Source organism: Myotis brandtii, unplaced genomic scaffold (genome assembly GCF_000412655.1).
Source record: "Myotis brandtii unplaced genomic scaffold, ASM41265v1 scaffold31, whole genome shotgun sequence".
Taxonomy (NCBI): Eukaryota; Metazoa; Chordata; class Mammalia; order Chiroptera; family Vespertilionidae; genus Myotis; species Myotis brandtii.
Genome location: NW_005361873.1, coordinates 2616612 through 2643318, shown reverse-complemented (window position 1 = coordinate 2643318; position 26707 = coordinate 2616612). Strand labels below are relative to the sequence as shown.

Genomic DNA, 26707 nt, shown 5'->3' with positions numbered 1-26707 from the left:
GGGAGAGAGAGAGAGAGAGAATCATCAATGATGAATCATTAATTGGCCGCCTCCTGCACACCCCCCACTGGGGATCGAGCCTGCAACCCGGGCACGTGCCCTTGACCGGATTTGAACCCAGGACCCTTCAGTCTGCAGGCCGACACTCTATCCACTAAGTCAAACAAGTTAGGGCCCTTCTTTTTTTTATTAACCAAAGAAAGAGGTTAGCATTTATGAAAGTATAAGAGAGATGACAAAGCTCAGAGTGAAAGGAGAATTCATTTACATGTCTGAAACTTGAGTTCCTACTGTCCTCTCAGGGTTATTCCTATGAGTTTTTCAATTTTTTAAAGACAGTTATTCCCATTCTTTAAAAGTTATGTATCACTTTAGTGTCAAGAAAGATTAATCTCACTTAGACAAATATACTTGAGCATGTACGGGTTTTAATAACTACAATGGAAGAGTTTAGAATCATTTTATGTGATACATGATTAGCAAACCTAGAATAATAACTTAGAGAAGGTTTGAGAGACAGGATTTTCATGTTAAAATATTTGAAGACATTTTCAATAAAAGATAAATTATTTTTCTATGGCACCAGTGGGTAGAAATTAGAGTGGATACGCATTTTGGCTAATATAGAGATGAAAGTTGCTATGGCTAGTAAGAATGTTTAAGTCATGTACTAAGGTCTGTAAAATGTAATTTTATTTTTTCTATGTCTATCAGGTTTCATCTCAAGTCCCCATTTGCAAGAAAAAAGCCATTTCCTAGTAAACTAGGTCAGTTCAACATTCCCCAGAAGGGGAGATCTTTTCTTCCCACAAGGACACCAAGCCAGATACTAGGGCACTGAGCTTAGTTAGGGAACCAAAGCTGGCCATACACACACTGCAAATCATGTATAACTGCTTCTGGTGGAGCATGGAGGCCAGGTGGCAGGGGCAGGAAACACTCAGACTCATGTATTTCTTTTTCTCTTACTCCCCCTCTTCCTTGCCTCAGTTCAGATGACCATTATGTATTCAGGGGATGGGAGGAGGCAGGGGAAGGAGGAACTGAGTCCCTTATTCATCCAGCTCCTTCTTGAAGAATTTGGCATTGTAAAGTCTTGTTTTACTTGAAGTTGTCCCCTTTGAGGCAATAGAAGCTATAGACTGCATTTCTAGTGGCCCAAATGGGTAAGCCATGGGGTGAGAGGCATGAGGGGAGAACCCATCATATATGACAATGGTGTTTTAGTTCACTACCATTCACTGATGCTCAGGATTGCCAAACATTGTTCTAAGCACTTTACATTTAATCCTCCCAATAGCTCTATGAGATCAATATGACAACCGAATTTTATAGATGATGAAAATGAGGCTTACAAGATTAACATCTCTAATATCAGCCTGACAGGAGAAAAACTGAGATCTGAAACTATAGCTGCTGATCCAAAGCTTGTGAGTCCATATTGTTAGTTAGTTCTACTATGTGTTGGCCACTGCCATATATACTAGAAATACATCAGCTTTAAACCACTATGCTACCTTAGAATAGTCTGTGGTCGGAGAATTGAAAATTCTTGATCACCAGAGGCACTTAGGCAAGAACAGAAGACCATTTGGCCGAAGTAGTTTCTACCGGACAGTAATCTGGAGCATTGATTGCAAATAAGTAGAACATTAAAGCTTAAAGAGCCTGGCCATGATGACTCAGTGGTTGAGCGTCTACCTATGAACTAGGAGGTCATGGTTTGATTCTGGTCAAAGGCACTTGCCTGGGTTGCGGGCTCCATTCCATCCCCAGTAGGGGGCATGCGGGAGGCAGCCAATCAATGATTCTCTCTCATCATTGATGCTTCTGTCTCTCTCTTCCTCTCTGAAATCGATTAAAAAAAAAAAAAATACTGCCCTAACCAGTTTGGCTCAGTGGATAGAGCGTGGGCCTGCGGACTGAAGGGTCCCAGGTTTGATTCCAGGCAAGGGCATGTACCTTGGTTGTGGGCACATCCCCAGTAGTGAGTGTGCAGGAGGCAGCTGATCGATGCTTCTCTCTCATCAATGTTTCTAACTCTCCATCCCTTTCCCTTCCTCTCTGTAAAAAAATCAATAATATATATTTTTTAAAAATACTTGTTTTTTTAAAAAGCTTAAAGAAAATAATCATCTAATCCAACCACCCCATGAGTCAGAAGCACAGTTTTCCCTTCTAATTCCGTAAAATACTCACTAAACTTTGATGCACGGTAATATTTATGAAGCTGCAGTAATGGTAAGACTGCAACAGAAACTGGGTGAGGTTATACTGTGGCTGAGCACAAAGCACTGAAAAAGACATTTTTAAGCTCCCATATCTGAACAGTGTTGATGGAATTCTAGAGTTGTTTGACCTGCTGCACAATAATATACAATCTCATAAAAAGAAGAATTGATCAGAGTATATGAGCAGTGAATATTTTGTATGAGCAGACCATGGTCAAACTGCCTAATGGTTGTGACAGGCCCAGCCTGACACTCTTTGTGATGTGCCAGAAAGGCTTGCGTCAATTATTCAGTAATCATAGTGGCTCAATATGCCATCGTCTCAGGTGGGCGTGGGAGCAATTCTCTTTGGAGCTCCTCTGCTCCACCCTCCTGTCTCCAGAGATGAGTGACAGCTGAGAGTCACTGCATTTACGACAGTATTGCATAATAAGGAAAGAATGTGCCAGGAGGTGACTGATACTTCTGTTCTCTGCCTTTAGGCCTGTGAATGTACTATTTTATTGGCATGAGGAGCACTGCTGACTTGAAAATTTGCTAAATACTTTTTAAAAAATATATGTTTTTTAAAATTGATTTTAGAGAAAGAGGAAGGGAGAGGGATAGAGAGATAGAAATATGGATGACCATCGATTAGCTGCCTTCTACACTCCCCAAACTGGAGATCAAGCCCACAACTTGGGCATGTGCCCTGACCGGGAATTGAATCAGAGACCTATTGGTTCATGGGTCAATGCTCAACCATTGAGCCACACTGGCTGAGTAACATATACTTTTGAGAATTACAGTACCATAACACATAAAACATAATAGCAAGGTCTGTCTTTCTTCCCCCGTGATATTCATAAGTGCACCTAAGGGCACATTTAATATATAATATATAAAATGCACATTTGCAATACATAATAACTGCCACTAAATAGTAAATAATATAGACAACTATGCTTACCTCATCTGCCCAGTTGGCTAAAATGTTTTCTGTTTTGTGTTCCTCAAATTCTAAAGGTGATATGTTTAAATATCTTCCACATGTAGGTGACTCCCTAGTACACTTCTTGAGCTTGAACCCATTCCTGAATTCTAGATTTATGCATACAGCTTCTGACTGACATCTCTTAAACTTAACTTTTATTCATTTCCTCAAACCTATTTCCCCCCAGTATTTCCCTCAAGCTATAAGTCTAAGTATCCTCCTTGGTTCCTCCATTCCCTACATCTAATCTATTCACAAATCAGTTCCCCTTTCAATCTGTTCATGGCTTTCCCTATCTACTGCTACAACCCTAATACAAGCTACCATCACATTTTCTCTAGATTTTTAAAATACCTTCAGAACTGCTCTCCTACTCCTACTTTTGACCCCTGCTGCTCTTTCTTTCACAATGAACCTGATGTTCTCACTCCCCTGCTTAAAATCCTTCACGAGTTTCCGTTGCACTTGGAATAAAATACGAACTCCTCACCACTGCCTATAATGTCAGGTGTGACCTGGCTTTCCTTCTTCAGTCACATCTCCTATCACTCCCTGCTCACTCACTATGCTTCAGCTACTCTTCTCTGTTCTGTAAATTCAGCCAAGTATTTCCACATCAAGGTATTTACACATGTGCCCTTTGTCCAGAATGCTGTTCCCCCAGATCATTCAGAGTCCAGAGTGCTAATCATTACACGATGGAACCTCCCCCAGATCATTCAGATCTCAACACAAATGCCTGCTCAGAGAGGTTCCCTGATCTCATCTAAAGCAGATCCCTCCCAGCCCATCACACTCTATCACGTTACCCTGTTGTTTGTTTACCCAGCTATTGTCTGTCTTTTATCATATAGAATGTGAGTCCCCTAAAGGCAGGGATCTGTTTGTCTTGTTCACCACTAAATCCTCAGTGCCTGGTAGATGGTAGGCACACAATGAATATTTGTTGAATGATTTGGCTTTTCCTTAGAGCACAAAGCGTGTTTCAAGGTCAGGTACCTAGATGGGGTAGAGAGTCCATTCGCTTACTTACGATAAAAGATGCAACCCAAAGGCAGAGATATCATAGTCCTTATCTTTAGCTTTCCTAATACACTCCTTTCTCAGCATCATAGCTCACTACTGTGAGTTAAATTTCTACTTCTTGGACATCAGTGATTATAGACATCTTCCTTTTCACAAAAGGCATTAATGTGAACTATTAGGCATTAAAAATAGTGAAACATTAACAGCTTTCATTTTATTCTTTGGGAACACTGATGTTATGGGAGGGGATTTATATTAATTTCCACAGTCATTGACAAAGACTCTCTCCTTAACCAAACTTCAGTCCGACTCCTCTGAGCCCTCTTTTTGAGGAGGCCTCAAACTTTCCCTCTAAGAACTAACTTTCCACACTAATGATTTCATCCGCCTTTCACACTAAAACACTTGAACATACCCTTCAATCAGCTCAAGGCTGTGTTCCTAGGATGATGACCCCAGCCTGAGAAGGCTTAATGCTGCCCACAGAATTTGGTTCTAGACGAAATCTGATTATAGGGCCCTGAATTCCCTTTTCTTTGAGCATTTTCTTTAGAACAGATGTAACTAAATGTTTTCTCTGTCTGTTTGAGATTGTATCTTTCACAATGCAGGGTGTCTTTCTCAAGGATGTAGGAGCCACCCTGTGAAATGTAATCATTAAGAAGGATAGAGCCCTTGCGTCCTAATCTCTGCCCGCAAGTGGGAGTTCAACTTCCATAAACTCCAGCTGACAGACACATATGGCCTAATACATTGACCACCCTCATCAAGGTCGATAAGTACTTCTTTTTTAGCACTCGAGCATTTACAAAAACCCCCTGCCTTTAATTTTGCCAAAGTTAGCTCAATGCTATACTGGAGTCGCTCTCCCTTACTGCAGCAGCTCAAGTAAAATCTTACTACTTTTGGCAAAAGTCTGGTGAATAATCTCTCTCTCTTTTTAAAATTTATTGATGAGAGAGAGAGAGAGAGAGAGAGAGATCAATTTGTTTTTGTAAAATGGACACTATAAAAACCTACTCTATAGGACTCTTGGGAGGATTAAAAGGATTACCATAAAGTACCATAAATTTATAAACATATGTATATATCATCAGGTATTTTTAGTTCTAATGAAAGTCTGTGATTCCTCCTGTCAGGTCCACACCCACCCCAGCCATCGCTTTTCACATCTGGTTAAATAAAAAATGAGGGAGCTAGGAATAAGAGCTGGGTGGTGCCAACATTTCTTGACAGCCTTTGGTGCTCAGGTGGTCAAGGAAGTAAAGGTCCTGTGATGCCACTAATAAAGGAAAGAAAATTATCCCAAAGAGTTGTCTCTCTACAAACTATTGGATTTACTCTGTGAGAAGATATTTTTTATTACTAGTAATTCAACTTTGGCAAAATGTTGAGAAGAAGCCAAAAGACATGATGATTAACTTCCTGAAATTTGCAGAGAATATAAATTGTAGGGAACCTGACTGTAGATTTGGGCTGAGTGTGGCCTTGGCTGGCATGTAAATCTGGCCAATCATTCCAAGCCTAGGTGGGATTTATTTTGATGTGCAGCTAGAGTGAGAGGATGTTCCAGAAGAAAAGTGTTCTAGATAAAAAAAAAAAAAACTTGGCTTCTTTTCCTATCATGACAGGGCAGGGCAGGGCAGGTAAACTGGGTAATAGTTACGTGTAGCAGTGAAGCAGCGTCAGGCATAGCTAGGATCGGATTTACCTTTACCATCAAACCATTTCACTTTGCTCACATGACTAGAGGATTACTTATGTAGACAATGCAATAGGTGGTTCATCTTAAGAAAATGTCAAACTGTTTCCAGCATAAACAAAAACAGTATTTTGAATGACTATTTTCATTTTCTAAAAATTGGTATCAAAATACATACAATATACATACCAGACAAAGTTAAAGAGGCCAGGAAGACTTTATTCAAGGCTATTATATTCGGGGAGAGAGATGTAGAACTAACCACAAACTCAACTCCACCGAGGCAGAGAGGGCAAGGTTTTCTAAGGGCTGGGGTCAACGAGTGGGACAGTATGGAGCATGTAGGAGGGAAGTCATAGGCCATCTGTGCTCAATCATTGGCTTTATTTAAAGAAAAGATAATCTTCTATCTTTATGTCAGGAGTTAATTTTGCAACTTGGAGCAAGGTGCCCACTGAAGTTAGCCCCTACCCTCCCACAGAACCTGGGAGATAGGGATGCCATCTCCTTTAAATTACATTTCAAACAGATGGCTTCCAAATCATTGAGAAAGATATTTTTGTGTTGTAAAACTGGCAAAGGCTTTCTTTCTTTCTTCTTCTTCTTTTTTTTTTTAATCCTCACCTGAGGATATTTTTCCATTGACTTTTATAGAGCGTGAAAGGGGAGGGAGGGAAGGAGGAAGGGAGTGGGAGAGAGAAAGAGAGAGAGAGAGAGAGAGAGAGAGAGACAGAGACAGAGACAGAGAGAGATGTGAGAGAGACACATGTATTAGTTACCTCTGGCACACGCCTCGATTGGGGGCCTGGATCAAACCTGCAACCCAGGTATGTGCCCTTGACTGGGAATTGAACCCAGAACTCTTTGTTGTGCAGGAGGACGCTCTCACCACTGAGAGACACTGGCCAGGGTCAACCTGGCAAAGGCTTTTAAAAAGACTTACATACATCCCAAAGGGGCCAAAAGACATGATTGCAATTACAAGTTTTCTAAAGAAATTATCTGAGAAAAGAAAGGTCAGGAGTCGAAGAGTGAGGAAGAAGTCTGTCTAAAGTTTAGTCAGGCTGAAAGGAATATTAAGGTCACCTTAGTCACTGGTCACATGATAACTTATCACTTAATATTGAAATAATTTTTGCTCAATAAAATTGCTCAGTTGTATATCACAGTCCACTTTTGTTTTACCCAATGAAAATGCCATCTGGTCTAATTGTTGCAAACTTCCAATTGGCACTGTCCAATGGAACATTCTGCAATGATAAAAATGCTCTATAATCTGCACTGTCCAATGTGACAGGAGCCACTAGTCACATGTGGCTATTGAGCACTTGAAATGTAGCTAGTATGACTTTTACTTTGCAAAAATATGTTTTTATTGATTTCAGAGAGGAAGGGAGAGGAAGAGAGAGAGAGAGAGAGAGAGAGAGAGAGAAACATCAATGATAAGAGAATCACCAATCTGCTGTCTCCTGCATGCCCCACACTGGGGATTGAGCCCACAACCTGGCCATGTGTCCTGACTGGGAATCAAATCATGACCTCCTGGTTCATAGGTCAACGCTCAACCACTGAGCCACATCAGCTGGGCTGGAGCTTAAATTTTTAATTTTAATTGAATTAAATTTAAATAACCACATGTGGTTAGTGATTGACGTGTTGGACAATGCAGCCTCCAAATCAATCTCATCGTCATTTCTTCTGCAGCAACATTTCTACTACTAAATGTGATGTCTATGACCTAGGTCAGTGGTCATCAAACTGCGGCTCGCAAGCCACATGCGGCTCTTTGGCCCCTTGAGTGTGGCTCTTCCACAAAATACCAACTTCTGTGCATGGGCCACGAAGTTTCAATCGCACTGTACGTGCGTGCCCACATGTGGTATTTTGTGGAAGAGCCACACTCAAGGAGCCAAAGAGCCTCATGTGGCTCGCGAGCCACAGTTTGACGACCATTGACCTAGGTCATTCTTTAAGGAGGAATTATCAATGGACTTGAAGGGTACTGAAACTCACTTTCCAGGAAGGTGGTGAGCATTAAATAAGTTACTGTATGTGAAACTGCCTAGCAAAATGCCTAGTACAAGATAGGTACCCAATGTTACTTTCCTTTTCAGTCTCCTTTAGGGGCACGTAATGAATCGGGGCAGGGCCTTCACAGTCTAGAACATAACACACAATAGGGCTTTGGTTGTGTGGCTGTTATAGGAGCCCATGTGCTGATGTTCTTTATTGTTACAAGGCAGAGATGCTCTCGCTGTTATGATCTAGGGGAAGTTAACTAATCTTGGAAACAATCACCTTCTTTATATTGACTCAAACAAAAAAAAATGCCAAATTTTAAAATCAGAAATAGTAAACCTTTGGATTACTCTCAAGACAGTTAATATTAATAATCTAATATTTCATGATGTTGCTGATGCACTCTTTCCCTCAGAAGAGTTAAAACAATCAAAGGCTATGAAAAGACTAAATCAGAACACCCATCCTCTAAAGATTCCTCTGATGGAATGATGTGATTTTCTATATTATGTTTTTAAAAGAACTTATCTCTTCTACTGACAATGAGTGATATATTTAAGAATGTGAGATACGCAGAGGAGGAAGGGAAAACTAGCATATATTATGGGGGAAAAGATAACGATTTTGGCAAATGGGTTTCAGCAGAATAAGAGCATTTTGGCGTACCGCAGCCAGCCTCAGTCTGAAGTGAAGCTGCATGAGCTCCCGCCAGGAGGAATTCCACTTTATGAAGCCATGAGCATGCAGCTGCAGCTGCTTCTCCGAGATACTAGGTTCTCTCCTATGTTTGACTTGGCTTTTTCTCCAGTGACGATCACGGTCATGTTTTTTCCCTTGTTTTCAATAACTCCATCTCAATTTTCTCTTCAGAACTATACAGTGATAAGTTATTCCAAGTGATGGTACAATTTTAATAACTTTGAGCAGGGTGTTTATATGAAGGAATACTTATTCTGAATTAACTACACTTACTCTTTCTGACTCAAGAGTTTGCAGTGTTGTAGTCAACCAAAGCAGAATAATGGAAAACCTGGTTTCAGATCCTACCACACTGACACCTAAGAATAAATGAATTTTAGCAGTTTATTTCATACTTGGTCTGAATAGGGAGGTGTCATAAACTGCCTTTTTAGTCTGAAAATTATGCCAAGCATAATGGCCCATTACTCAATAGTTAAAAAGATTCATTTGTTTAAGCAAAATTTACTTAAAACAATTCAGGTTTATACAGTGTAGAACTGATAAGGTTATGATATGCTAACTACTTCTAAAGCCAATCCCAAGAATACATTTCACATATTTAGTTTACAAAATTTCAACTTACACTTTTAAGGGACATGTCTATAGTGTAATATAAGACACAACTATATAACTACGTTTCCTTTCCCACAAGTTGAACATATAATAAACAGTAAGGAATCAAATTAACATTCCAGGCAAATTCTATGTGCCAGATGCACATATGAAAAAGACTCTTTTAATCCAAGTTTTTAAATGCATTTTTAGTTCCCATCTACCTTGCCCTGAATTTGTTTGACTTTTGCACTTTCAACCATGTTATGATCCCTTTGGATACAAGTCATCTTTGTGTTGTGATATTTGAACAAACATACTAATATTTTATATTCTACAAATACATTATAACTTGCTTTCCCTACTAATTTTATATCAATTAAGAAGCATATTAATTTCACACAAGTAGCTACTGAACTCAGCATAGACTTTTAAGTATATTATATAGAAAAATCTTATTTTTAAGCATTAAAAAGCTAAACCAAAAAGAATTAGCAGAAATTAGGAAGTTGGGAAGTGCTTGAGATTTCAGAAAAAATTGCTCACAAAGTCAGTCCCTTATGATCTTTTAGAAGCCATGGCTTATTGTTTTACCTCTATGCCATAAGTAATCTCTTTGAATAATATCTTTTGTTCACAAATTCAAATGTAACTACTTTCTGACATAAACATTTCTGGTTAACAAATTGCTCACCAGTATCTTGTTTACATTGACCCCTTCAGTGATTAATTTAAAGAATTCTAAATATATTTAGAATCATATCACACAGATATGATTCTAAATATATTCAAGATGCAAAGTGATAGGTAGCTTAAAAATAACATTTTCATTTTGAAGTGATTTGTATCAGTTTACCCTATAAACACTAATACTCTAATAGATAGATTAATTCTTTCTAAGCATGACTCCTGGGACATTGCCAATATCTGTTTTTTCCCCCCATTATTTGCCTCCTTCGCAGAGTTCATTATATAAGCTACTAGTGGCCCAGTGCGCGGATTCATGCACATTGAAAGGAAGTTAATTAGAACAAACAGTTTAATATCACTATTTTCCCTTTCTCTATAATAGAAGTGTCAACCAAATTCACGATCAACAATAACAGATTGAAACACATGCGTGCAATTGGTGCCAGCTAGAGCTTTATATGTATCGCACATGCATGAGTCAACTTAGCCTTTTATATATATAGAATAAACTTGCTTAGTTAGACCTGCTTTCTGATGTAGCTAAACTTTTTCCAGCCTAATGAAGCACCCCAACTTCTCTTTCAGGTAACTGTCAGCAACACAGCAGTAAATATCAACACAAAGCAGATTATTATTGTAGCTCATGCGGGGAGAACAGAGGGTAAAATATTTAACTGCAGCAGTGTTTGACTATATTCTGCACAGTGAGAAAACCTGAAGTCATTTTCAAGGTCCACCATTTCTTACTTCTTTTCAGTTGGGTCAAGTTTCTAAACGTTCTAAATCTCCCATTTTCTGGCTAATGAAAAGAAAATAGGATTCTACCGAGTCTCCTATCTACCTACTCCAGGACTTCTGTGAAGATCTAATGAGATGAAGCACATGGGAAAATGCTTCACAGACATTTGGTTAAAGTGTAAATGTTTACACCTGGCCATAAAGCAAGTCATATTCCTGGGCTGAAGAAACTGCAAGGAGGCTAGTCGCTAGGGAGAGGAAGCTGGGCATTGCTATGTGATATCATTACCCGGAGCCCACAGCCACTGTTTCTGGGCTGGGTTGGGCTGAGCTGTGGGTCACATTTTGTGCCATGGGGTCTTGACAGTGTTGGCTGTGATTTGGTGGGCTGTAGCTCCGCGGTGGTGGCGAAGCCTGTGTCCCACTTGGGGGAAGCCGAGTGTTGCTTTGTTGGTGCCAGGTCTGTGATGCCATTTCTGTGTAAATGACCAGTGCGTGTTATGGCAGCTCCTGTGTTGAGTGTCTGCCCCCTGGTAGTCAGTGCATGTCACAGTGACCGGTCGGATGGTCAGAGGGACACTTAGCATATTAGCCTTTTATATATATAGATACTTGGACACTCGCCCAATTATCACCCCGATCACTGTGCAATTTGCTTACTTTATTGAAAACTTTCCATCTTATAGTTCAAAGTTTTGTTTTTATTTTTTACTTGTGGACTATAAGAGCTATTGTATTTGAAACACAAGTGTACTTCTGTGTGCACCTTCCACACCATCCAGCTAGGATTAAAGGATAATGTCTCAGTAATCGTGTAAATTCACATTCTTGGGTTCCAAGCAACACTTTTAGAAAAGGTTTTCTTTCTTCTTTGTTATTTCAAAAATAAATAGTTACAGAACTGGTTCCTATCATGAATGGGCTGCTTCTATCACAGAATCACCCAATCTCAGAGCTGGATCTAGTCCAATATCCCACTCAGTTCAAGAATCCTTTCTTTAGCATAATTTAGCTCCTGGATGGATGATCATCTAGCCTTGGCTTAACTACGGCAGTGAGGTGTAATTATCCCACAAGAAAGAAAAATCATATTACTATGGAGGATATTTACCTGTGTTTTCTAAATTACCTGTATTAAGCATGTGCAATTTTTATAATTAGGAGAAAAGTTATAAAAACGCATATCAATACTTTCAAAAATGATATGCCTTTTACATTTTCATCTAAAAAGTTGATGAGCGTTAAAGAATAAAGACAAGGATAGAGCCCTACTTCTAGTAGAGATTTCCCTCCAGGGTGATACAGGGCTATTCATTTATTATTAGGATTGTTAATTTAAACCCAACCCTTCCTGGAAATAGTGACATATTGAAGTTGTATTAATATGGCAAAGGATGCAGGCTTTTGATTCCATATCTTCATATTTGTTATATTCTCAAAAAATAGAATTGTCTGGTGGAATTTCTCCTTCCATTTCTTAGTTTAAAAGCAATTTCTCAAGAATTCATAGAAATAATGATTAATTGAGTCAGTCAAGCATGAAAAAATAATATTCTTTTTCTACTATAATGCATGTTTTTAAAAACTAAACAAAATAGTTTAGATTTAAAACTCTGAAATTTGGCATAAAATGAATACTCAAAGGACCATTAATGCATGTCTGAGTGTGGGAAAGCATTTGCCTTTGAGAAAATTTGAGAATAAAAAAACATACATTTTGCTGGGTGTGGACAGAGAATTAGGCCTTACTCAGAAAGAAATGGTTACATGATATAATTGTTTCTGATAGAATATACACAAAGAACACACTGACTTTGAGAAGTTCGGTTCAATTTGACTTTTTATCTATCTCTTTATTTCCCTGAGACCTGACCTTTGAATGATTTCTTTTTTTAAATGTAGCCTAAAACTTAATAGTATATTTTTTTCTAAAATTTGCCAGTGAAGCAAGCAAAAGCAGGGTTCATCACCTTCACAGCATGGTATCTTTCCTCCACTTCTCCAGGTCACTGCTCATCTCAGAGCAAGAACGGAGACTGAACGTGGGGTGTGGAGCTGTTACATGGGGCCGGGGCCAGAAAGAGCGAGGGGCCTGAGAAGAGGAATGATTTCTTTGCTGCATAAAACATGGCAATGTGTTGCTAACCAGTTTTCCTTGGAAAGAATGCATCTGGTCTTGATAAAAGCATTTTTTTTTACACCATATCAGATTTCACATCAATGATAGTCATTGTTTTTAACTGAAACCTAAGAGAGAAAAATGTCATTCTGAATCTTACTGCGCAAGATGAAGTCAGAGAAAGTCCTGGGCATGCGCAATCTCTCATAGTTAGCCTATCTCTTCAAATATAGGTCAACAACCAATAAGCCCCAAGCACTAGGATTCAAAGATTAATAAAGTGTAGGTCTTGCTCTCAAAGAGCTTACCATCAAGTACGAAAGAAATACACTTAGATGTGACCTGAAGGTCAGCACAATGAATGTGTGCCCGGGTTATTATGTGGTCACAGAGGGGAACCCCTGACTCAGCCCAGAAGGGTATCTAGGGACCCTCCAAGCCCAAACAGTAAACTTCTCTGAGCAGCATCTTCACCTCAGCATCTAGCCCATTGTAAGCGCTAGATAAATATTTGCTGGACTTGACTGAGTGCATTATATTGACATTAAAAGCTTTCGTGCAAGACCAAAAGGGCTGATTGAAGGTGTGTGTATATTCCCATTAAAGCTTTGAAGAATTCAGATATATATCCTGCTTATTTTCTCCACAACACTTAGCACGCCCAATATTGTATACATTACTGTCTTTATTGTCCGCTACCCCTTAACCCCCAGAAGTGTGAGCTCCTTGAGAATGGGATTTGTATTTCCATTGCTTATAACTGTTGATGGTATCTAGTGTACTGAATAAATATGTACTGAGTGAATGTGAAGTTCAATACTAGTTGAACTGATAAAATGGACAGTTTAAAAGAAAATCCAGTAAATTTTGCTTTGCTTTTATCTTTTGGATATATGAAGCAAATTTATGAGACAGTATGAGAATTCAGTGCCTAAGTTATCGTTATGTACAGCAATGATTCTTGGTGTTTTGAAAATCTCATGGATGCTATTAACTCCCTCTATAGAAAAATGCACATACACCTCAAGTTTTGACATCAACAAATATACAAAAACATTTAATTGAGACTGTAATAGAGAAGGGAAAATTTTTTGAAAGAATTGACTAGACATTTTTGTGGATTTGCTTATTTTTTTTGGAAACAATTCTAATGCCCATCTAGTACTACCCTTTATTTTATTTGTAAAATGGGACTTATTATATGATCGATGTGTCAAGGAGGTTATATTATCTAGCTCAATATTGAAATATATTTTGAAAAAATATATTATTTATTTGATTTTTCCCCTCTAACTCTCCTTAACTTTATTTAGCCAAAAAATGTTTTAGATATATCAATACAGTGGGGCCTTGACTTACGAGTGTCCCGACTAACGAGTTTTTTGAGATACCAGCTGTCTCTCGGCTGATTTTTTGCATTGAGTTGACAGAGTAATTTGAGTTAACGAGCTCCTTAACGAGCTCGGTCTCAGAACGAATTAAACTCGTAAGTCAAGGCCCCACTGTATATATATCAATAAGTTAAAAGTAGGCACTTATTTTTAAAAGGTATAAAAGAAATTACTTCCTGAAAAAAGTTTTCTTAGTATTCAGAATACAAAATAGGATACATTTTAAAATTAAGCCCACTTTTATGTTATTAAATTTATTAGGGTATCATTGGTTAATAACATATTCAGATGTACAACTTTAGAATACAACACGTGCATATCGTGTGCTCCCTGCCTGTGCTCCCTAGTCATTTGTTGTCACCTTGTATTTGACCCCCTTTACCCTCTTCTAAAACCCCTAACTTCTGAAAATGGTTATCCAAAAATGTTGCTATCTCAAAAAGGTCTGGAGTTATAAATAATTTCCTATATCAGATGTGGTAGGCAGTCCCTCAATGGCTCTCAAAGATCCCTGCCTCCTCGTATTCACACATTTTGCGCAGTCTTTTTTGAGTGTGGACTAAATCTAGTGACTTGATTTAAAAGAATAGCATATGGCAAAAGTGATGGGTTGTCACTTTTGAAATTAGGTTATAAAAGACCGACTTCCATTTTGCTTCCCTCTCTCTCTCTCTCTCTCTCTCTCTCACACACACACACTCATACTTCTTGCTTGCTTGTTGTGATGAAGCAAGTTATCATGGGTGCCCTGCCCTATAGAGAGTCCAATGTAGTGAGCAAGGCCAATCAGGAACTGAATTCTGCTAACATCCATGTCAGTGAACTTGGAATCTAATTCTCCCCTGGTTGAGCCTTGAGATGAAAACCACCCTGGCCATCGCCTTGACTCTGGCAGAGGTTAGTGGCAGAGGTCCAGGCCCTGGGTTATGGGAGAGGGAGAGCATGCGTATGAAAGGTTGTACTCAGGAGAGATATACAGGAGATTCATTCATGATGAACAGACCTGACAGAAAGCACAAAGGCACGGTGGAAATTTGAAGAACTTGTCTTGTGAGAGACCCTGGGCCAAGGTACCCAGCCAAGCTGCCTCTGGAATCCTGAACCACAAAAACTGTGAGATAAATGTAGGCCACTAAGTTTTGTGGTAACTTCTTACATATTAGTAGGTAATGAATACATCAAGAATGACCTTATCTACAGCCAGGGAAACTGATGTTATAACTTAAGTGTTACTGAAATGGCTTTTAGTGTAGATGTCAGTAAATCAGTAGTATTTCAGACTAAGAGTAGCATATTTTCGAAAAACTATCCTTACTAAGACCTCAGGTGACTCATTTTTTTAAAAAAAATTACCTAGTTTCTTGGTTCTCTAACAAACTTCTCCCCCACCCCAAGTTTTTCTTTGTAGCATATTGTTTGTATTTCATTTTAATAAGTTGAATGGGGAGAAATATTATCAATGTCTTATTAAAATTGTTAGATTTGATAGTTTCATTAAATGACTATAGAAATAAGGAGATTTCTGAAAAGAAAACCTATTATGTTTATACATTTACATTTATATCTGCTGCAATCATTAATGGTTTTGAAATAACTGGCATGTGTTAGAATATTTATATATAAATTTCTAAAAGGAATCTAGGGAGATTTCAGTTTTAGGCTGGGTTTATTAAATGCTCTTCCTCCTGTGGGAATATTATAGATTGTAAAGATTATCATAACTAGAACAGTGAAACAAAAGAAACTTAAACACGAGTAGACTGTATCACTGAGGGGGAAAAAAAACCCTCTTTCCTGTGTTTGATATAGATTTTAAAGCGGCTAATTCTGGGGGGAAAAATGTGTTACATTATCTTCTTTGAGGTATGGGAGCTGGGAGAAGGGCATATGAAAATGTGGGACTTCTGGTACAAGAGAATTAAACTACTGTTTGCTTTTCTCTCTCTCTTTACTGCTCTTTAATTGTTCAGAAACTACAAGAAGTTTTAATATTTATTTGACTTTGTTCTTATGCCCTTTATTTTTCTATGCACAGATCTACTTATGAAGAACATATACAGATTGGAAGAAAATATTATGATAAAAAAAAAAACTAATCCTCATGAGCTGGATTTCCTGTCTCTCCAACAGATGTTATCAGGATAATTGCAAACAAAACTCTATATAACAAATGCCAGGTGACTTAATATTTGTATTCAGTAATATAACTTCTAAAGTTGTATATCGGCTTCCCTGTAGACAGGGCAAACAAATCAAAGTGTGAATCCAAGTCTCTGGGACTTGACCTAGAAAACTTTAAAGCTTTGAGTCTCTGAAAAACCGAGAGCTGGTTCTGAACTTAATTCCAAGAGCTCGAGGGCGTTTTGATGACTCTTTGTAACAGAGTGATTTTATAGTTTTGCTCTAACTTTGGCTGCGCTCCGGAAGTACCCTCCCTTTTCTGCTCAGCAGGGCTTTTTCACTTCTTGCTCCTTGTTTTTTTCCATTGCATCCAGAGTGGCTTAGTAAAGTAAGAAAGGAGAGGTAAGGGATGAGGAGAGTGTGGGGGGTTACCATTGTCTCTGCAGCCCTGGCTCACCTGGTAAAACTTGCCCTTATTCTCCACCACACTAAGGCCACGGTGGGGGCAGGGGAGTGGCTTAGTAAAGTAAGAAAGGAGAGGTAAGGGATGAGGAGAGTGTGGGGGGGTTACCATTGTCTCTGCAGCCCTGGCTCACCTGGTAAAACTTGCCCTTATTCTCCACCACACTAAGGCCACGGTGGGGGCAGGGAGATCTCAGGTCTCTCTAAAGCCCAATTTGAAGGCATGATGGAGCAGGCTGCACAGTGTAAGGAGAGGAGAGTGTTCTGAGAATCTGCTTTTTCAGGTGATACAACAGTCTGTGGGGGTGGGGAGATGAGCCTGGGGGAAGCTAAGGACAAATGATTGGCTACTTCCTCCAACTTTTTTTTTGCTTATGGTTCTAGTAACCAATACCATCAATACCTATCTCCAAATTTGACTTTAAACAGCTTGGAAATAAACAATTACATATAAGGTTCCCGTGTCAGTATAAATTCTACTCTAGTTTGGAAATCTTGAATGATTAAATGAATCTGTGTGAAAAACAAGTACCCCAGGCCTGATTATTTTCAAAACCCCAAAGTGACTTAATAACTTTCCTACCAAATTTATACAATTATTCTCTCCTGCTCAAAGTTTCCTCAATTTTCCTTCAAAAAATTGGACCATGTCTTCAGAAAATGGTTTGGTCTTGCTGTTTCTACCATGGCAAAATTTATTTTAGTCCTTCAGCTTTCCACCGTGCTTCTGTGCTTTCTGTCAGGTCTCTTCATCATGAATGAGTCTCCTGTATAAGCCTCCTGAGTACAAGCTTTCATACACCTACTCTTCCTCTCCCACAAACCAGACGGTCTGGAGGTCTGGAGCTCTGCCACTCCATTAGCAGCTTCAGCTTAGAACTGGATTGGAAATGCCAAGCTTCTGGTGACATTACAGATTGCTGGTTGGTGCCTAATGCTGGCTTAGTTATATCCTTGGCAGGTCCCTGGATGCTAACCAAATAGCCCATGAGCTCCAAGTTAATAAGGTCGATGTGTTTTGAGTCAATCTCCAAAAACAAGAACATTCTGTCTCTTAAAATTCAAATTAAATAAAGCAACTTAATAAGGCTCTTTTGTGTTTGTGACCCTCCCACAGATGTTTCCTGCATGGTTTGTCTCCACAGTCATTGTCCACAGGACTCTGAGAAGCTGTAGGAGGCCCGGCTTTCTCTCCACCATTGTGGAAAGGGAGCATACATCACGGGGCAGAGGCCTGTCCTCTGCGCCACCTGAACAGAGCTCCGGGGAGAGTGACCTGAGGGTATCCACATTGGAGTGTTTGTGATATTTTGATTCACCATTTTTCTTAATATCTGTTTGAGGTATTAAGACAAATAATTTAATACAGTGTCAGAAACTAATGGCAATTTAAAAGCAATAACTAGCTATTCATTCTAAGAAGACATTTAGGTAGTTTTTTGAAACATTTTTTCATGATTGAAAAACTTTACTTGAAATAAATCATACTCACCGTGTATTTTCAAACAGAGATTGAGAAGTAAAAAGCCACACTTACAGAATTACTATTAGCATCATGTTATATTGGAAAAGCAAGTGTTTATTAACTAAATCATGAGTATCTATTCTCTAGGTGAGTCGGGGTTAAATGGTAAATTCAATGTAAATTTTTATGAAAAAGGTTAAATTTATACGAAGTTTTTAAGTTTAATTTTTATCTTTAGATTTTTTTTTTAGTTTGTTTTTAGTCCAGCTTTTTCAAAGTAAGAAGAGTAGGGTGGATCCGCACAGGTGTTTGGCAGACTAAGGTATTATGAAACTTACCCTCCCTGTCTCAGAGTTGCATTATGTGGTTGGCTCCAGTGACTACTGGCAAGCAGTCAGAGATTTTCAAGTATCCAAACTAGAGGAAGGTAATGAGATATAATGCCAAATTGTCATCTCAAATTACCTTTGGAACAAAAGAAAAAAAAAGATGAGATTCCTAATTCCTAAAATTTTGGAATATATTTTTCCAAATTAAAAAGATTCTCCACCCTTTCAGTATTCAGTGTCCACTATTACTTTTTTTGTTTTGTTAATCCTCATCTGAGGATATTTTTCTATTGATTTTAGATGCAGTAGAAAGGAGGGAGGAGAGAGAGAGAGAGAGACACACACACACACCCACACACAGAGACACAGAGAGAGAGCGACATCGATGTGAGAGAGACACGTGCCCCAACCAGGCCAGGAATCTAACCTGCAACCCAGGTAGATACCCCTGATGGGGAATTGAACCCATGATCCTTCAGTGCCTGGGCTGACACTCTAATCCAGGGGTCCTCAAACTACAGCCCGCGGGCCACATGCAAATACAAATATTGTATTTATTCCAGTTTTGTTTTTTACTTCAAAATAAGATATGTGCAGTGTGCATAGGAATTTGTTCATAGTTTTTTTTTTAAATTATAGTCCGGCCCTCCAACGGTCTGAGGGACAGTGAACTGGCCCCCTGTTTAAAAAGTTTGAGGACCCTTGCTCTAATCACTAAGGAACATGAACACGAGCCAGGGCCTAAGACTTTTAAGGGTGGAGATTTCAGGGGAGGTCCCAGGGGACGATTTCAATAGACTATTCAGCAGTTTTCCAATTGTGTCCTTTCAGGGTCTAGGCCTCCACTGAGCATCAAGGCAGGGGATCATTATTTAACGCAACTGGTCTGGAGGTGGCTGGCTTTGTTGTTTTGCTGAGCCTGGAGCTGAAATACAACTGAGGCCTAGGCCTAGTAGTTATCTGCATGGAGGAAAGGTCAGGGCCTCCAAACCGCATGCCTAGTGATATGCTGGGGGAGGAAAGGTCAGCCTGGGGGAGAGGTTCCACCCTACAATTGTCCTTTACCAGGCACTCCATCCTGGTGACCTTCTCTTCCTGGCCATGGTCCTTGCTCTGCTCATGTCTAACTGCCTCCCACAAAAGCATACCAAGTACTATGAAAAAATAAAATTAAAAAACATTCTAAATATTTTAAAACAGTCTTCATGTTACTCATTGCTCTCACACTTCAGATTTTGTAATCACCAACTTCTTTACTTGTTATTGGCTGTTTCTCCTCCTAAATTTATGTCTGTATTCTAGGGCCTAAGCCTGAGGCTTAGCATATAGAAAGTGTTCAATAAATATTTTAAATAAATTAAGGGATAAATAACTGCGTGAGGAATAAGGGATGGCTTCACAACATGGTGTTGAGCTAGATATTGAAGGAAAAGGATAAAATCTTTTGAGTGCTTATTATGTGACAGGCAACTGTTCTAAATACTTGACACTTATTGTGTAGGGGGGGAAATTGTTTTCCTCTCAGCTTTCACAGTTCTTCTGGCTAAGCTAATTATCAAATTATCATTAGACAGATTAACAGGAGAAAATTACCAAATTTGTTACGAATGTACATACGAGGGTTCCATAAGAATATAGGGCCCAAGGATGCGTTGGGAAGTTGAGACTCATATACCATCTTGAGCTAAAGAGAAAGGGGCTTGTAGTTTGGGATTTCAAAGCGCAGGAAGGCAATATTAAAGCAAAAGTTTGGTAAATAAATGTTTGCTGGGCCATCTTTACCAATGAAACACTGAGAGGACTTTGATTAAATGGGCCTTGACAAATTCCTCCCTATCACACGCTAGTTCATGCTAAATTATAGTTATCTATGTTGATATCTCCCTTCCTGGAATAGGTCCTCTATCTAAATTTAGGTAGTTAGGGAGAAAGCCAAAAGTTTTTTTTGAGCTTTTTATTCCTTAAAAATAACCAGCTTAACATAATATTCCAAATATTATTCTGATGCAAGCAAATTTTGAGAACCATTATTCTAGACTGGCGATTCTCACCCTTGACCGAAAATTAGAATCATCTGGGTTCCTTGGGCAAAAAATCCTATTGCTAATGCTACAACCCGGACAATTAAGTCCACCATTCTTAATACAGTCAAGAGTGATTTTTAAAACACTCCAGGTGGTTCTATTATGGCATAAAGATGGAAAGCCACTGATCGATAGCCATGCTTTTTAAATTGTGCTCTCCAGGTGCTGTGCCCTTTCCTGCTTCCTACAGGGCAGTGGCATGCCTGCCCTGCTTCCTGACATTGTGTTCCCTGCCAGAAAGGCCACTGTGGTGACGTTCCTTCCTGGATTAGGATTAAGGGCATGGGTGTGTTACTGAACTCAAGGGGTTTTCCTTTTGGGGTGCTCTATTTAAGAATGAGACATGATTGTCACAAGGTAGTTTATTTACTTGCAGCAAGTACAGGAGTCAGGAGATTCATAACCAAAGCTCTGTCTCCCTGAAGGGAGGCTTAGCTATTGCTCATATACACTATTTGGTCAGTTACACATTGATTTCTTCTTTGCAGTTGGCCACATTTACTGATTAGGTTCCTGTCAAACTCATCCTGTTTACCAGTGGTCTGCAAAATACTGTGCAACATTTGAACACTTAGCAAGAATAACATTTAGTAATAACATTTAGAACTGCATAGGCCTTGAGACCCTTGTCCCATCTAACAGGTGGGCAGAAGCCTTTGCAGATATCAGATGTTCACAAATCAAACATATCTGCCCGCTTGCACTTGTTATGTTCAATGTGAACATGGCTATGCCTTCTTGGTTTGATATTATTAGGCTTTCACCAAATTCACAGGAAGGTGAACCTGGAATTAAATAAGCACCAGAAAACATAAATTGAAAGACCAGAGGCAAAGAACAGTATTCCTTTAAACAGAATTATTTTGGGAGGGTTTTCTCAGGAAGGAGGTTTATCTTTATACACCGCTCTTACCACACAGCAGAAACTAGCAAGCTTCGCTGCCCTCAGTTACTGGCTTCAACTCCACAGGGTCCTATTGATAGTGGGGAAGGGCACGTAATAAGAACAAGTCATAGTTGTCCAATAATTATTCACCTCACTATAGATAAGACGTTTTCTTACAGACCCTGGGAAACTGGAGGATGAAACAAGGCTGTAAAAAGATAAGATGCCTCCATGGGTCCATTACTCAGAAAAGAAATACATTTTGAGAACAGACCAAGGGCAGGACACCCTTTGATTTGGTTGCTGTGCCCGGACCTTGACCCCCTCTGGGAGTTTTTCTCAGGAACGCTGACCATTCTCCGGTCCCAGGAACGGGCTAAGCTGTTTGTGACATCACAGAAGATTAGCCATCTTGTTATCAGACTTTGAGTTCCTGAAGGCCAAACTGCAAACTCTAACCTCCCCTTTCCATGTTACACTTGCTGCTTGCAGCTGCATGTAGCTATCTTCTCCCTTGTGTGTATAGAATCAGCCAACTGGCAAGGGCGGTCAGAGCAGAATTTCCAGGGTGACCGATTGCTCTCCCCATACTGCCGGCATTATTGGGATAAATGCTCATTTATGATTCAACCCTGTCTCTGCTTAATTTGGCTCAAGTAGTGACAGGCAGCCTTGAACCCATTAAGTCCGGTTTCATTATCAGTGACTAATACAGACATTTCTATTCTCCAGTGTCATGGATACTGTGACCCTTTAGTTCCCTTAATAGTTGGTTCTCTTGCTGTTGAAAAGCCAAAAACATTGGCAAACCCAGCCAATGTAACCTTCAAAGCCTATGAAGGCATGATGTCACCAGGAAATGATGGCTAACACGCAATTAATTGATAAACTCCTACCTCCAGATGATGAACATTGCTGAGGCCTTGTATAGAACGCTAGGATCGTTGTAGTAGAGTATAAACCTTTCCCAGTGCTCCATATTGAAACTTCTATTTGCAGTGTTAAAATAAACTGTTTTGCAAACACACACCATTGACAGACTAAATAATGTCTTTTGGGGGGAAATTTGTGGTCTTTTAATCTTCTACACATGTATAATATTGTCCAGAATATATTAGCATTAAATAAATGAAACACCCAGCTTCTTTTTCCCAAATGCAATTCAGCAAAATAAGATAATGCTACCACATTTGAACATTTGAAAATTACTAGTCTGCTTACTGAAAACTTGTTCAGATATAAATGAACAGTTAAGATATAAATGATTTATGCATGCTGTGGGTTGGGTTCCAAACTATATATATAGATTCTCTTAGAGGATGGAGTTTTTGCATAAATTTTTGCATGTAGAATAAGGTCAGGTTATATCTCTTTAACATATTCTAATGAAATGACTCATATTGATTTCATCAAGTACTTTAATATTCAAATAACAATTGCTTATAGTTTGGTTCATCAGGGATTCCCTTAGAGCCAGGTACAGAGCCTAGTGAAGGAAATCAGGATATGGAACCCCAAAATATGTATTATCGAGGACCAGAGGAACCTGTAAACAAACCTTACTCCATTTGTTTCTTCCCATATGTTTACCTTCTCAGTTTGCCACCCTTTGGGAACCAAAACTGCTTTCCTTTGTCCTGTCATTTCTCTACAAATTTATTGTTCTTTGTTGAAGATGCTTTATATTGCAGTTGTAAGCTGCTGCTTTGAGTCACTCCTCCTTTTGGGTATCTTCTGCATGATGTGCACTACATGTGTTAATAAACTCATATTCTTTTGTGAATGTCTTCTTGTTAAAGAGTCCCAGCTGAAAACCTATGATGGGTGGAAGTAAAGTTTTGCCTTCTCTATATTAGCACTCATTTAACTTGTATCCTCACTTCAGGATGCAGGGAAAAAGTCACCTTTCTCCTTGGTTGGCAATTACACTGGGGCTTGCTATCCCAGGGATTCAGCCTCCTACATTTGACCCAGGGTAGCCCACCCTCTAACATATTGAACACTGGGATTCTTTCTTTTCTTTTTCTTTTTTTTTAATCCTCACCAAAGGATATGTTTTTATTGATTTCAGAGAGAGAAGGAGGGAGGGAGGGAGGGAGAGAGAGAGAGAGAGAAACATCAATCAGCCTTCTCCCGCAGGCATCTGAACTGGGATGGAACCTGCAACCTGGGTATGTGCCTTGACTTGGAATCGAACCCACGACCTTTCAGTGTATGGGGACGATGCTCAAACCAATGGAGCCACACCAGCCAGCACCAACACTGGAGTTCTAAAATCAGAAACCCAAAAGGCCAAAGGTCCTATATTTGACTCTGAAGTTTGAGGGTTGGCCACCCTGATAGATTTTCGCCTTTCTAATAAACATGGAACTCTCAAATTAGAACCCCTAAAAGTCAAAGGTTGTTCACTCATACAGAAACACAAGAACCAGGCATGTCGAGATTTTCAATTAAAAAAAATCAGAATTTATTTTACATAGTAATGTGCTTTTTGTACAAAGAAATACAGCATCATTTACTAAAATAACACAAACTTCATCTACCATATTTTTTCTATTAATCTTTTTATAAATTTTATTTATTAATTTGAGAGAGAGGAAAGAAGAGAGAAAAAAACATTAATTTATTGTTTCACTTATCATTGCATTCATTGGTTGCTTCTTGTATGTGCCCTGACTGGAAATTGAATCTACAACCTTGGTGTATTAGGATGATACTCTAACCAACTTAGCTACCTAGCCATGGCTAGATTACCTTTTTTCTCAAAGAAGGTAAAACATTTGCAATGCTGTATGTGCTATTAAGAATTTCCTGAATAGGCATATCTTGTTTTATTGCACTTTGCTTTATTTCGGTTCACAGACTTTTTATGGCTTAATTTATTGCAACAACGTTTTAGTGCAGTGATTTGGAACCCAACCCACAGTATCTGAGGTGTATGCCTTTTCTTGAAATCTCAATGACATTAGATCAGAATACTAAAATCATCCTATATAATAAAAGCATAATATGCAAATTGACCAAATGGCCGAACGACCAGTCGCTGTGACCATCAGACCATCAGGGGGCAGATGCTCAATGCAGGAGCTGCCCCCTGGTGGTCAGTGTGCTCCCACAGGGGGAGCACTGCTCAGCCAGAAGCGGGGCTCATGGCTGGCGGGCGCAGCAGCAGTGGTGGGAGCCTCTCCCACTTCCACTGCAGGCAGGCAGTAAGGAGCAAGGTGTCCCGGACTGGGAGAGGCCTGGACTGCGAGAGGGATGTCTGTCTGCTGGCTTAGGTGCTGGGATCGGGCCTAAGCCAGCAGGCAGACATCCCCCGAGGGGTCCCAGATTGTGAGAGGGCGCAGCCAGGCTGAGGGCCCCCACCCTTGCACGGATCTCATGCACTGGGCCTCTAGTATTTTAATATGATTAGAGCTCATTGTGCACTAAACTTACTTGGGCAAGAAATATTTGATTTTGACTTGATTGTATTTGATCAAATATTTGATTTGATTGTAAGTTTAGTATTTGCACCTGTGTAACAGAAACCTTCGTTTGTGAATCACACTCATTATTAACATCACCAATTGTGTGCAGATGACTGCACAACTATAGTTTCTTCCAAGGAAAATTAAAACAAATTTTTTTCTTTCATCCATTTTTTTTTTTTTTTTTGCAATAAAACCTAATCTTACAAACTACTTGAAAGGACTGGAAAATTGCATGTTCTGGCTAACATTTATGTGGAAAAATAAGTTATTGGAATGGCTCATGGATATACAAGATTGCTCCCCCACTAGGCCTTTTACTAATATCACTCAACACGACTGGAACTCTTTCCATAAGAGAAATAAACACATGGAAGAGAGATGTGAGCCTTACCTGCAAGGGCAGGATCTTGTAATCCCTGTGTAATGATGGCTTAGAGGAAGAGCCCACACTCTTTTTGGGCTACTCCCTGTATTTACATCAGCTTTCCTATAGGTAGACATTATATCACAGAAACAGGAGTAGACTGGTAATACTTCTAAATTTATGTAATAAGAGCTGCTTTATGATAAGGTTCCGTTGTACGAACATTTTTGTTTCGTCTTCACTGTCTTCTGTTTGGTTCCCAGGCCTGTTGTTAAACTGTTTTTCTCTCACATAAAGCACTGTAATTGTAATGTGCCTCAGTTAATTTAAGAGAGTGTCTTTTGTAAAGTATACCTTCTTCTCAGATGTTGTAGGGTTAATTATTTATGGATTATAAAATCGACAGTGAAAAGTGTTACTTAAATGCAATGAATGTTTTAAAAGAACTCTGTGACGCCAATAAAACGTTCTCTAAATAAAAGCACTCATTCTAGATAATTCAAAGGCCGGGCCTAAGAAGCTTCTGGAGAGAAGTATGGCCAAGAAACAATTACTGGAACAAAGCATTCTGATAAGAAAAAGAACATAATTAGAAATAAAGAAGATACTGAATGGATGTGTGTCTAGTTTGTGGATCTATAAAGCCAACAGATCATCAATCCTAAACACTATCTGGGATATCATTAGGTAGAGATGCATAGGGCAGACATCAGGATTCCTATTTAACTGAAAAGGAAATTGGGGCGCAGAAATCTTCCGTGTCCCCAGCGTGTCAGACACTCCCTTCTGGCTCTCCTATGGCTGCTTCTCCATTTCTTGACACTTTAGGTGTAAATAGCCACAAAAACAGAACTTTAGTGCTGTACCATCACTATTCTGACCCTCTACTAGTTTTACCAAAGAAGGAACTGAAGCTCCTAAAGATTGAGTCACTCATCATTATTCAGAGAGAGGTTCTTAAACATCCCGGCTTCTAGAACTTAGGAAAGTTATCTGCAGGATAAACGGGACTGTGGTTCGGGCCCTAACGCACCTGCACTCCAGCCCACATGGATACAGCGCACATTCACGTTCATAAACGTCCCGCGGGGGACCTGCAGGGACCTGTGCGGCGGCGCCCACGCTCTCCTTCTCGCCTTTCCCCCAGTTCTACTTGTGCCTGGGCTTTCTGGGTCAAGGTTGGCTTCCTCCTGCCTCCTGCTCACGGGCATGGCTGGCACCCAGGACTGTGGGCAGGGCTCTGTAAGGGTAGATGGAAGTCTGGTTCGCAGCGGCCGGTCCTGGGTGTCTGCAAACCTCCCCAGGCTCCCCCTCGGCGCCCCTGCAGCGCACGGCTCCCCC

General features: G+C 39.6%; 1 long non-coding RNA gene and 1 pseudogene across 1 annotated transcript; both read left to right on the top strand.

Annotated features, from left to right (window-relative positions):
- Window positions 1-15043: 15043 nt before the first annotated feature.
- On the top strand, window positions 15044-17849 carry LOC106726725. Its single transcript, XR_001362822.1, has 3 exons — window positions 15044-15306; window positions 16218-16359; window positions 17509-17849. It is a non-coding gene; the product is annotated as an uncharacterized LOC106726725 (long non-coding RNA).
- A 1674-nt stretch (window positions 17850-19523) lies between these two features.
- LOC102252489 lies at window positions 19524-22448 on the top strand (annotated as a pseudogene).
- The last annotated feature ends 4259 nt before the right edge of the window (window positions 22449-26707 follow it).